Source organism: Artemia franciscana, chromosome 6 (genome assembly GCF_032884065.1).
Source record: "Artemia franciscana chromosome 6, ASM3288406v1, whole genome shotgun sequence".
NCBI classification, from domain to species: domain Eukaryota; kingdom Metazoa; phylum Arthropoda; class Branchiopoda; order Anostraca; family Artemiidae; genus Artemia; species Artemia franciscana.
Window position 1 is genome coordinate 22,694,367 of NC_088868.1, and position 13,475 is coordinate 22,707,841.

At 35.1% G+C, this 13,475-nt stretch overlaps 1 protein-coding gene across 1 annotated transcript in view; it reads right to left on the reverse strand.

The window, feature by feature from the left end:
- The window catches only part of LOC136028194 (3-oxoacyl-[acyl-carrier-protein] synthase, mitochondrial-like), a 38,721-nt gene extending 35,535 nt beyond the window's left edge, over window positions 1–3,186 (reverse strand). The window contains exon 1 of the mRNA XM_065705904.1: window positions 3,109–3,186. The gene's annotated coding sequence lies outside the window, so the exon portion shown is untranslated. The remainder of the gene's footprint in view (window positions 1–3,108) is intronic.
- Between the last annotated feature and the right edge of the window lie 10,289 nt (window positions 3,187–13,475).

Below are 13,475 nucleotides of genomic sequence, written 5' to 3' on the forward strand. Positions count from 1 at the left end.
ATGTGACTCTGTTAGCTCAGCTAGAATTGGCCCAACTTTAAAAGGTTACCTAAAGAAATGTGGGGACAGTAAGCAGGAAGGGCATGCAAAAGCACAGGATGGCTGGCCCCTAGCTTCCTATTGCACATCCTGGCTAAAGGACCACCTGGTCCTTTACTGGGCTTCTGACTTAGCCATATAAGCTTTCTTTTAAACTTATTAAACATAAGTACAAATGAAGAAATGTCAGTAGGGTAGTTGTTTTTTTTTTTCAATGAATTGTTTATGTATAGACAAGAGTGTGGGTCATGAGAGATGGCTGGTGAATGTTTTGCAAGGTTTAAAAATTTTGGCAATTGGTCAGGTTGGCAACTGAGCACAAAAGTAAAATTTTGTGAATGTTTTTTCTTTGTGACTGTTATGTAATGTCAAGTATTTTATAGTTAATCTTTATTGTTTTGTTTTAATTGCAATGGCTCTAGGACTTTAGTGTAATTAAACCAACTTACATCCATCCATTTTCTTCAAACAGACAGGAGTTCTATGTTCCCTAGCTTCAATAAATTTATATGCAATTTTGAGACCAAGGGTTACAAAGTAGGTCAAAACTTGCAAATGGAACTGTGGTGCAACTAATTATTTTGTAAGGAATGTATATCAATTTAAAGAATTAAAAAAAAATTATTTAGAATTCAAACAATACAAATAAATAAATAAAACTATCCCTTTACAATCATTTAATGAATTGTCACAAATGTAGGTCACTCTTAAGATTGAAATGAACAAAGCTTCAATTATGAATCTGTTTTCTTTCAACAGACTGAAGGGGCAAACCTCCAAGCTTTGATAAATTCAATCTCACTTTTGGGCTCTTTTCAATGGGAACTTCCTTTGGATTTTTTTTTACCAACTAAAAACAGTAGGGAAAGCATCAGGTATAAGTGACTTAAGAGACTTGACAACATTTAGAAAAAGCTACATGCAACCTGATCTAAATAAGGATGCTACAGTAGAGTATCAAAGAGAAGCCTACAGATATATCCCAAATACAGTAAAGGCATATTACAAAGAACAAGAACAGGTTCATAGAATACCATTGAAGTGGTAAAGAAACAAGAAAATTGCAAAAATTGAGATTATAAGATCAAGAAGAAACTATGAAAATTGCAAGTACAGTACTAGCCTCCTTCCAACAGGACAAATAAGGGGATTAACACCCCAAAGCTCTGACTATTTTCAACTACACCTTTAGGAGCCAAAAAAAAATTAAATACATTTTTTCACATATGTCAAATATGACAGTTGACTCTAGAGTTTAGGGTCAGGGATTCAATACTCTGTGGTGCCACAAATGGAAGGACCTTTGCTCTCATAAGCATTGTTAATCCTAGCACACACCCACACTCAAATATAACATTCTGTAAAATCATAAACATCTTAAAAAGTAAAAATAAAAGACTTTTTTTATTTTTGATAAATATTATTTGAAGAAGGACACTACAAGGCAAATATCAGGTTCATCAGCATGCTAAATTTGATGTGACAATGATAAAATTTGTTAAATCTTTTCTGGAATCAAATGTGTTAACTATAGATAACACAGACATTGCAATATCTATTTGTCCATCCATCTGTTTAATTGAGATTCTGAGACTATGACCCTAGGTTAAAAAGGCTAAGGCTTTTAAAGTTTTTTTCATTGACCTTAGGTCAAACAGGGAAAGAGGAGTGGTTTCTATACATAAAAAGTAGATTTTTTTGTTGATTTGCTGAAGTTAGTGAAAGGAGTATCAAATTTAAATGAAAGATGGAATAAATGTACATAGCAAAATATCACCAAATTGGATCCTACTAGAATTTATCAGATTTGTTTAGTATAATTTCGAGAATGGGTAAGGTGCTGTCTCTGATAGTTGACCAAGTTTAAAAAAAAATCCTGTAGATCAAAAAGCTTAAAAATAAATTTGTGTCTGATGCACAATATAGTTAAATATCTGTAGTTAAAGGAAAAGCTACCATATTTTTCATCCCTGGGAAATTAGTTTAAAGCCCCGTCCTGATTAGAAGAGGTAGATCACATCAGGTTACTCGAGCATAATTCTAAAGGAGCTAGACCATGGTAAAAATACTTATACTGCACTGATACTTAGTCAATTATACTGCTATTTCAGCTTATTTGCATTGTGATGTTAACAATGGGCTTGCAGCTTTAATGTGATGATTGCTTGAAGACAGGATTATCACCCTATTTAGGGTAGATCAATTTTATTTGAAAGAAAATCATTTGGTAAAATTCTAGTTGATTGACTTCTTGCTATCGCAGAAAGGGGTTTTTTAGGAAAATGAAACTTTCAGGAATGCATCTACAGGCTAAAGTATGTCCTTGGAAGGTACTTTGAAGTACCTACCTCTACTCCTTCTCCCTCTAGAGGGCCCTGACCTTCAAAATATGTGTTATAAAAGTGAAATTTTGCAAAATAGATCTTCTGTTGAATGAAGTACAACAAAATTATTTTTAGCTCCACAACTTTGCTCAACCCAAATTTATAAGGCTTCAAAGATATGCCAATACATTTCCTAAATTTTGAAAAAAAACATTAATATGGCTCAGAATTCTACTCATAACAGGAATTGCATTTTCAGAACTAAAGGGAGAGAAAAAGCAACTGGTAACTAAAAGGGCTCTCTAGAGGGAGAAGGAGTGGAGGTGGGTACTCTAGAATTCCTTCCCAGGATATACTTTAGCCTGTAGACTCACCCCTGAAAGTTTCATTTTCCTAACCTTACCCCTTTCTGAGATAACAAGAAGTCACTCAACTAGAATATTAACAAGCACTTTATTAAACAACTATCAAAAAACTGCTGATCAGCTATTACTCTGCTTAGAGACAATCCTTTAGCAGGGCATGAGAAATTTTGTGTTTTCTCTTTGTTTAAAACAGCTTAATTTTTTTGCTTCAAGAATAACAGAACAAGAAGTCAATGATCATTTTATTTAGCAGTTATCATACAATTAAAGCTCTATGATCACTGAGCAAGGTGAAGATCTACATCCTTAATAATAATCATCTAAAAGCTGCTGATCACAAATAATTTTTTTTTTAAACTGAGATATTCTTAGCCACTTACACTGGAAGTTTTTTTTCACACATTTTTGGAATTTGAAATCTATCTCTCTGGAAACATATTTTTCTTCCTTATGCTCTGGTCTTCTTTATGCTTTGGATATGGATCGCCACTATCTTTCTTTAGTTTCTTCTAAAAAACCTCAGATAAATGCTGCAATTTCGTAGAATTTTTTCGTGGGGTTTTTGACGTCATAAGCCTGCGATAATTACAGATGAAACTCTAGCCCGGACTGAGAATTCTTTGAAGAATTCCAGACGGATGCGAAATTAATTCTGCATGCTTGAAATTTCTGACACGCTCGATGACAGGCACAGGTCCTGTCAGGAAGAAAAGATTAACCGGTTGGATATAAAATCTTTAGCTTCAAGTTGTAATTTTCTTGTGAGTATTGGTGATTCTTTGGATTTCTGTGATTATTTTACCATATTATACTTTAGACAATCGTTATTGCAGCTGAATGCTTCAGTTACCTGACCAGGGTTTACCTGGTCCCAACCAAAATTTCCATCCCCCCTACTCTCGACCTCTAATTGGAATTCTCCCTAATGGACAAAGTGTAACAATATATACGCCAGGTGATCTCCAGAGAAGCTCAACTCAACCAATTGTTACTGCAAGCCATAACTCAATCCCACCACCCCAAAGTTATATTATACGTTCCACCTACCCAAGCTACTCCATCCCGACCTCAAACAAATTTTCTGCACTCAATGAAGAGAGTTACCCAGCATTACCCTCTTATGACAGTGATGAAGAGCTCAGAACATCTGTAAATCCAATGGAAATAGAAGGTATCATAACACATGAAAATGGATCAGTATTACCAAGACTAGGACAGAATCCAAACATTGGTATAAAAAGTAGAGATTTGCCCCCAGATAGTGAAAATGGTGTAAATACAAAGTATAAACAAAGGAAAGCTGCAGCACCTCAAGCAGAATACACTAACAAGGATACACCAAGCTTGCCAGAGCAAGAACAGTATAAAGTGTTAATAGAAATTGTAATTGCAGAAAATGGGAAAACATTTCCCCCTGATCATGAAATAGCAAAGTCAATCCAGACAACATTGAAAAATTCCAAATTTTAGCTTGAAGTTAAGAAAGAAAGAAAGAATATGTTCTTATATCTACAAGGGGAGAATGATAGTAAAAATATTCTTTCCATTAGCACACTCTGCAACATATCTGTAATAACCAAACGAATCCAACCTACAGTAAGAGGAATAATTAAAGGTATTCCTCTTAACCTAACCATAGAGGAAATCAATTAGAGCATAGAATCTCCTACAGCTGTACAAGACGCTATAAGACAGAAGAGATAAAATAAAGAATCCAAAAAACTCGAAGACAGTTTTGCTATATTAGTTGTATTTGTGGGTAGGACCCTACCACCAAATGTTTTGTGCATTGGAAGAAAAAGGGAGGTATACCAGTACTATTGCAGTGTACATCAGTGTCACAAGTACCAGAAATATGGACACACTCAAAAAGAATGCAGAGCTAAAGAGTCAGTCTGTTTGAGGTGCTCAGAGAAACACCAATCAGGACAGTGCCCACTGAAAACAGTAGACCAAGCAATTAGACAAAAATCATATTCATGTGCCAATTGTGGTGGAAGCCACTCATCAACATCCAACTTATGCCCAGTAAGACGACAAAACCAAGGAATCCTCCAAGTGGCCGAAAAAATATCAAATAGGATTCCGTATAGCACAGGTTGCCTATAAAAGCTATATTGTTGCCTATAGACGTTCTAAATAAGAAGAGAATGCATAATAATCAGTTTAATCAGATCGCACCAAACCAAACTACTGAAAGACTCATTGCATCATCAAAAACAGAAGTAGCGAAAAGGTTAGTAATTGGTCTACTTTGCACCCCAGATCTTATAAATTTATCAAGCCTAAGTTTACCAGCTCGAATTGAAAAACTCTGCAAATTGGTAAAAGAATTAAATTTAGGGGACCTTAATGAACAAAACATTTCAAGTATTTGTTTACTTAATAGAGCCTCATTAGGTAACCATCATGGCCCTTGAAATACTGTCTTGGAATGCTCAATCTATAGGAAAGGAAAAAAAGGATATTATTCTTGACCATTGCCAGGAAAATTCTATAGATATAATATTTATCCAAGAAACTTGGCTACAACCCCATATGAGAATGAACTTTAGAAACTATAATGTTATCAGGAAAGACAGAACTAATGGCACCAAAGAAGGAGTAATTATTTGTTTAAAATATAACATTCATTTTACTAGAATTGAGCCAAAAATCGAAGAAAACCCTCAATGGAATATGGAAATTACTGGATGTAAAATGATTCAAGATAATGGCAGTTTTTTAAATATATTCAGTGTTTACAATGCAAATGGAAGCAATCCCATTGTTGGAGACATAATGAAAAACTACACCAATCGATCCCAAATAATGAGGACCTAATTATAGGGTTTGATTTCAATGCCCACAGTAAAGTATGGTGTAAGTGCGATTTGATTAACCCATCTGGAAGAAGCTTGGAAAAGTTGCTGCTTGATACCAACATATGCCTGATAACACCTAAAGGACTACCCACCATATGTAATCCCCTTTCTCAAATTGATACTACAATTGACCTGATTATGACCAGCCCTAACATAGCAGGTATAACATCCATTTTTATCCCATCTGATACTTTACTATTTAGTGACCATTCTCCTATCCATTTGGCAATAGAGCCTAATAGACAAACCAATAATAGATCATTTTCAGCAAGTCATGGTAACAGATTCAGGTTCCAGGAAAAAAGGGCTGACTGGTCCCATTTTAAATACAATTTAAATCTAATTCCCATAAAAAATATCTTGACTACAGATACCTTTATTGATGACAGAAACCTCCTATTTCAGAATAAACTATTAGAAATTGCAAAGACGTCTATGCCATTTGCTGCAAGCACCAGCAAGAGGGTAAAAAGTAGCATTTGGTAGAACAGAGAGTATGAAGAGTCAAAAAAGGAATATAAGAAACAAAGCAGAATATATTCGGCTGCAACTACTTTACCTAATCTGATCCAAATGAAAAAATCATATGCAAAATTTAAAAAATCAGTTTCAGCTGCAAAAGATAAAAGCATCAGAGATTTTATGGAGCACCTTGATTTCAAAACTCCAGCAAACAAAGTCTATTCCTTTGTAAGGTACATGATGAACAAGCCCTCTCCAAAAAGTAATAATCCACCTATGATTTACAACAACATTCCTCTTCTCACTGAAGCACAAAGAGCTGAAGCTAGCTTAGAGTTCATCAGCCAAACTATGGGTAAAATGGATCATGATACAACTGCAATCATTTGCCAAAACTCAAAGATCAACAGACTCTCCAGAAGAGAACTACATGAGCCATACAATAGGCCATTTACATTAGCAGAAATACAACATGTTATATCTTATCTTCCAAAAACTGCTCCTGGATCTGACATGATATTTCCTCAGTTTATTTCCAATCTCAATGATGAGTGGATATCATGCCTGCTTGACTTAATTAACCAAACATGGAATATTGGCTATTCCCCAAAAATATGGAAAACAGCAACTTCAATAATGATTCCTAAAGCCAATAAAGATAGCTCAAAGATTGAAAATCACCGCTTTATAACACTTTTCCCTGTTTTGGGCAAAGTGTATGAAAGACTTATTAAAAGGAGATTGAATTGGGAAATAGAAAAAAGAAAGTTCCTCAAAGACGTCCAGTGTGGCTTTAGGAAGAATAGGAGTACCATTGACAATCTGGTGTGTTTTCAACGAGATGCCACTTATGCTATTCAGAACCAGCTAATAATGATTGTAGTATTTTTAGATGTTGAAAGTGCCTTTGATTCTCTAACCCATAGACAAATTTTGAATGGCATTATTGAAAGTGGTATACGTGGAAGACTATTAAAATTTGTCAAGAGTTACCTGGAAGACCGGGAAATTCGCATTAGAGTAGAAAATACCATATCTACCAGCACATTGAATGTCAAAAGGGGTGTGCCACAGGGCTCAGCACTAGGACCTGATCTATATAACATTGGCGTGTATGATATACCACTGGATTATGGAACATCCAGAGCTAGCATATTTGCAGATGATAAAGTTTTTTGGGTCACAGGAAGAACCATCAGTGAAGTCACTAAAAGAAAAAAAGCTGTATTGGAACAACTAGAGAATTGGGCAGCCAGTATTGACATCAATTTTTCCTTACATAAGACCAAAGGTATGCTTATAACTAGAAAAACTGCAATAAGTGCTCCGACATTGACTTTGGGGGGCAGGAAAATTGGCTATGTTAATCAAATGAAGTTTTTAGACTGTATTATTGATAGAAATCTAAATTGGAATCCTCACATAGAATACACAAAAGCAGCATGCATCAGAAGACTAAATGTTATGAAATCATTAACAAGGTCCTCTTGGGGTAGTAGAGCTAAATTCCAGATTGAATTTTATCAAAAGTATATTCGATCAAAGCTTGAATATGCTGCAGCAATTTATCAGTCAGCTCCACAATCAATCCTCAAAAGACTAGACACAATCCAGAATGCAGCTCTGAGGATTTCTTTTGGACCAAGGAACAAAACACCAATTCTATTCCTGCTATCAGAGAGTGGCCTAGAAGACCTTGAAACAAGAAGAAGTACAACAGTGTTAAAATATATCAGGAAACTATGGGCAGCTGACAGAACACATCCAGTAAATCAAGAATAGTAAAACCAGGTATCTTTATCACAGATAACAGCCAAAAGAAACGCAATCAGAAAAATATTTTTGAGAAAGCTATTGAACTCTGCTCTCAATTTGATTACTGTTTAAAAATAACAGATATGCTAAAGGTCCCAGAAAACATGCCATTACCTCCTTGGGAACAGTGTCATCTTGAGTGTGTAAATAATATTGGTGAAATATCTTGGTTCAATCTTGCAATCAGCTTTAGATTACACATGGCCAACTTATATAGCGACTTTGTACATATATATATATATGGCCACAAAAATGACAGGCCCCTTTACTGAATGTGATTCTCCTATGGAAGTTAAGATGATTGATAAAGTAATAAAGAATCTAGATAAATTTTCTTTTGAGGAAAACCGGAATTTGTCAGGCAACTACTTTGTCACCTGTAAAACCACAAGGAGGCATGAATTAAAAATATATGACAAATTAACAAGAAAAGAGGGAGTTATTTTGTTTCGGCTAAGATCTCAACATGCAGGGGTTCAATCCTATCGTGCAAGATTTTTTGGAGAGGATGAAAATTGCACATGTTGTAACAACGAAGAGACAATTGCATATGTTCTTCTAGATTGTGATAATTATCATCATCAAAGACAAAGTTTTGTAAAGTTCCTTACTCAGAATTCTATGCAATGTAATATAAACCTTCTTTTGGGTAGAGTGGCTGACGAAAAACTTAGTATACAAATCTTTCGGCTAGTAGTTCAGTTTCTACAAAACATAGGAGTAGACAAGAAGATATAGACTAGTGTGTTATTTAAACTTGTCAGATGATGTGTATCAAGGCGAGACAATATTAGTGAAATGTTTAATTACTGATGACCAATTTTAGCTTTGGGAGGCAAATCCGCCTTTTCTTGTATTTTCAACCTTCCAGGATGATTTATTTAGAACCATTGAATGAGGACTTAAGTGATATCTGCAGTCAAGAAAGGTCCGAAATCTGCTGCTGGTGCTGCTGCACAGGTACTGTCGAAATTATCGTTAGAAAAATCAATCACCTGACATCCATAGCTTAGGTAAGCTTATTACCATCTATCATTATTATGTATAAAAGTCAGGTTGGCCTCAGAGAATATATTAGTGTAACAGTTACAGTGTAACCGCACCCTCTTCTCCCCTGACAAGTTTTCTTCCTTCCTGACAAATTCCTCAATGGAAAGTTCCCAGAACAATAATCAAAGCAAACTTGAGAGCATCCGGAAAACACCACATTTAAATGAAAGATTAACAAGGTTTGTTAGAGGTAAAACTATGAGAAGATGGGAGTATTGGGGGCATATCACCCACATGAGCAAAGGGTGCCTCCAACACAATTTATGGTGTTGGACCCCACCTGGCATTCAACTGATGTTCTATATAAGTATGATACTGATTGCATAAACAGAAAGGCAGATGAAATTACACAATAGTTTATAAGGCTCTCCCAACAGTCATTCACTAAAAGAGATATGAGGAAATTTCATAGTATATAGCATATAGTTTTCATAGTGTATAGTTTTCATAGCATAAAGTCTTATAGTAAATTTTTCAGAGTATATGAAAACTAATTTTCATTTGTTTTAGACTAGTGTAGACCAAACTAAAACCCAATCCTACTTTCTCATATGCGTTAAAACAACAAAATAATTTCATCTTTTTTTGGTTGGAGATAAAGGTATTCAATTGAAAGAAACTCGTTACATTGTTAGAAAGTGAATTAAAACATTGTTAGAATTAGAAACATCATTAGAAAATACAAACTTACAAATCATTAGTCAGCTTTTTTGTTAAATTTATACATAGTCACAATATTAGCAGTTGAAGATGTTTCACCTTGTACTAGTTGTCAATCAGAATCCAATGATGATTTTCAGCTAGTTAAAAGCAGAAAGAGAAAGATAATCTCCAACACCCCTCCTGAAATTATCACTTAGCCAGAAGGACTGAGAATAAATCTGAAACAAGCTAGAATATCCCCCTACTAAATCATCTTGTGTATTTTATCCCAACTAACAAATCAGAGATGTTCACAACTAACAAAATTTTAAAGATCAGGATTCACCTTCAAAATATTTTGAAATGCAACTTTATTGAAAATATTGCAAGAGGAGTCCTAGATGTTTTTTTACTGGATGCTAAAGATGCCAAAAAAGTCTTAGAAATTAGCTACATCAATAGCATATACATCACAGCTAGTTTAAAATCAACATTACAAAAAGGATAACAACAAAAAATTGTGATTTACAATGTCCTCCCTGAAATCTCACTATTAGATCTTAAAGAAAGTCTAATGAACTCCAAAGGTGAAGAAATACCAATGCTAGAGGCCTTCTGACTGGGTAAGCCAAATAAGCTGGACTTGTACTGAGCAAGTGTATTATTTATTTAACCTCTCTCAACAATGGTAGAAAAAATTTTCCTCTTTGGCCAGCCAAAGCCATTTGGATTTTGCCAAGAAAAGCCTATACACTACACCAAATGAATGAAATTAGGTCATGTCTCTAAAAACTGCAAGTCCACCAAGACCCAATGCAGTGTTTGTCTTGAAGAACACTCACATCAATCCTGTAGGTCTAAGGTCTATCTGTCAATCCTGCAGGTCTAAAACACTATAAATAGTAATATTCCTATAATCACAAACATTTAGTTGGGGTACTGACATATGTACAAGCATAAAACACATTTAAATCTATTTTTCAGTATAAGTCCAACTTTCCAATATGTAATGAATTGATATCCCCTGGGTATGTGAGAGCTATGGATGTCCTAATGAGATAAGAAACCGCAGAAAGAGAGTTGTCAAAATGGGTTCCGGAGATCTGGAAAAAAAGGCAGATCTTGAAGAGACTTAAACCAGAGCAGATCTCGTTGAGACTAGAATGATATCAGATATTGGTTTGGAAAGTGGACTATAGTAAAGTGAATAATATAGTAAGTTTTTTATATCTTGAGTGTTATTTGTAGGACTTGTATTGGGTAGGATATTGCAAGGTTTCACTAGCCCCAAAGTGGACCCCTATGCCTTCAATAGTAAAGACCCTTTAGGTCAGGCTGGCCACCACGCTACCGAATTACCACGCTACCAGACTAATACATACTCCAGTATGATCTAAATATAACTTTATGAACTGTTAAGGCATTAAAATACAAGCATAACATTTGGTGGTGCGTTGGTCTTTGGGGAGAGTGAATATCTTGCAAGTGCTATGTTTTATTGCTAGTGTTTAAATTGAGTATGACAGGCTTTGCTACTTTTGCCGAGTTTTGGTGTCGCGGTCATCATGCCATCCTTAGTATAATTATCATGCCATCCTTAATATAATTTGAAAAAAAAAACTTTTACCAGTAATAATAGTCATCAAATTAAAATTAGCCTCAGGAATATTTTGAAAATTTAAAAACTAATTTGAGTAAATATAAAAATGGCTGTTGCAACCCCTTTATCTTTATCTGAAATTTTAAAAATCGCCGAACAGGTTCCTATTTTTGATGGATCTTCAGACGTTGTATTGGTTTTGGAAGGAATTGCTAGGTTGGGACAATGGGATGAAAGAATAAACGATGGGGTTCAGGTTAAAATTGCTTTCATGAGAACATTGGGTGCAGTGTCTAGCGTTTTAAGTACAATAAAACCTACAACAATGGTAATGGTTTGTAAATTGCTAAAAGAAAAATTCGGTCATAATAGTAGTCAGTCAAAATTGATTCATCAGGATCTTATTTTGTGTGAAGGAGAGGATCCATACCCTTTCATTGAAGCAATTAAGCAAAAGGTGCTTCAATTACTATCATTGTCAGAGGTACCAGATTCAACTGACGCCAGTGGTTCCATTATCTATGACAGTTTACTGAACAATATACTTTTGAGTAGTTTAACATCCGATTTGGGTATGAAAGTTATGTCGAGAATGCCAAAATCAGCTAATGAAATTGAAACTATTTTAGTAAATGAATTCACAATTCGCGAGTGTGGTAGGCTCAGGTTGCAAAAGCTAAATGTAACAGAAAACTCTCAGGCTACAGAAGTTCAGACGCAGGTTCCATCAGGTGATGAATCACGAAATGTCAGGATTAACGTTTTTAGGTCTAATAATGGGAGCTTTACGCCAAGGTCTTCTCGTTCACAATTTGTTAGTAGATCTAGGCCACAGGCACAATTTTCAAGGGGGTCCTCTGCATCATTTTCGGATCGCAGGTCTCAGTAAACAAATTCTCGCAGGGCAAATAATGGTCCCCAAAGAAATTTCAGGAAAAGGTTTGATTGAAATTAAACAATAGGCAAAATTGTCGCAACCCACACTCTCAATCGACCCCAGTTAGAAATTCCAATTGGCTTCCGTGTCCAACCAGTCCGAATGATCAAGTTGAAAGCAGAGGTCCAAAAAGATGCCTTCGATGTGGACAATCAGGTCATTTGGCTCGCGTGTGTCGACTTGGTAGGGCTTTTGATCGTTTAAACTTGCGAGGGGGCAAAGGCCAAAACTAGACTTTCGCCCCAAAATTCGTCAACATCGCGTTGTATCATACCAAGATTATTTCAGGCATAGAGATGCACCTTATATTCCAGTTGTTGTATGTGAAGTTAGAAGTCGCTGTTTGGCTGACTCCGGGGCTACTTGTTCATTGATGAGTTACGAATTCTTTTGTAGACTCCCGAAACCAATTCAAAATCAATTAAAATCAGAATATGTAGAGGTTACTACCACAACTGGCCACAATTTAAAAGTTATTAGTTCTCTTGAAGAAGAAATTTACATTGATGGTATCCCCTACAAAGAGTAATTTTTTGTAAATCAGTCTATATAAATGTCAATTATTTTAAGCTATTCTTTCATGCGTCGTTATAACCTGATGATTGATCCCGAAAATGACAAATTCATTCCCAAAAGAAATACATCCAATTGTATGTTGAAATCACCTCAACACAAACAAGAATATTTGCTTCAAATTAAAACGCATAGTATCCAATTATTGAACAAATGTACGATCCCATCAAATAGTGTTGAAAGAATTATGGCTACGATTTCATTAGGACCGGTAAATTCAAATCTAGATTTAATTGTTTCACAGTCAGCAAAATTCTCAAATCTTGATTCTGAATGATTCATTGATTCATGAAATATTCATGAACAAATTGTGTCGCCAATGGAGGATCTAATTCCAATTATTATTGAAAATAGGTCATCCAGGGATATCAAAATACCGTAAATGGTGATTGGTTCTGCTGAAATGGTAAACCCTAATAATCCGTCACTAAAATCATTTATTAATATTGTTTTTACTACTGAATCAGATTTTAAGGATAGAACAAAACCTTTGCGCAAAGAAGAAGTAAAAGAATTTCTAGATAGGTTTCAATTGGATCATTTACATGGCAAAAGACGCATACAATTGGAGAAATTGTTGATTGAAAATCATGACGTTTTCGCAAAATCTGCTTTTGATTTAGGTTCATATTCAGAGGATCCATTTCACATCGAGGTTGAAAATAGCGATCCCGTTCGAATTCGCCCTTATCCTATTCCATTTCATCTTCATAAGGTGGCAAAGGACGAAATCGATGGAATGTTGGCTTGTGACGTAATTGAACCATGTAATTCACCCATCTTGCTCCTTTATTGCTGGTCAAA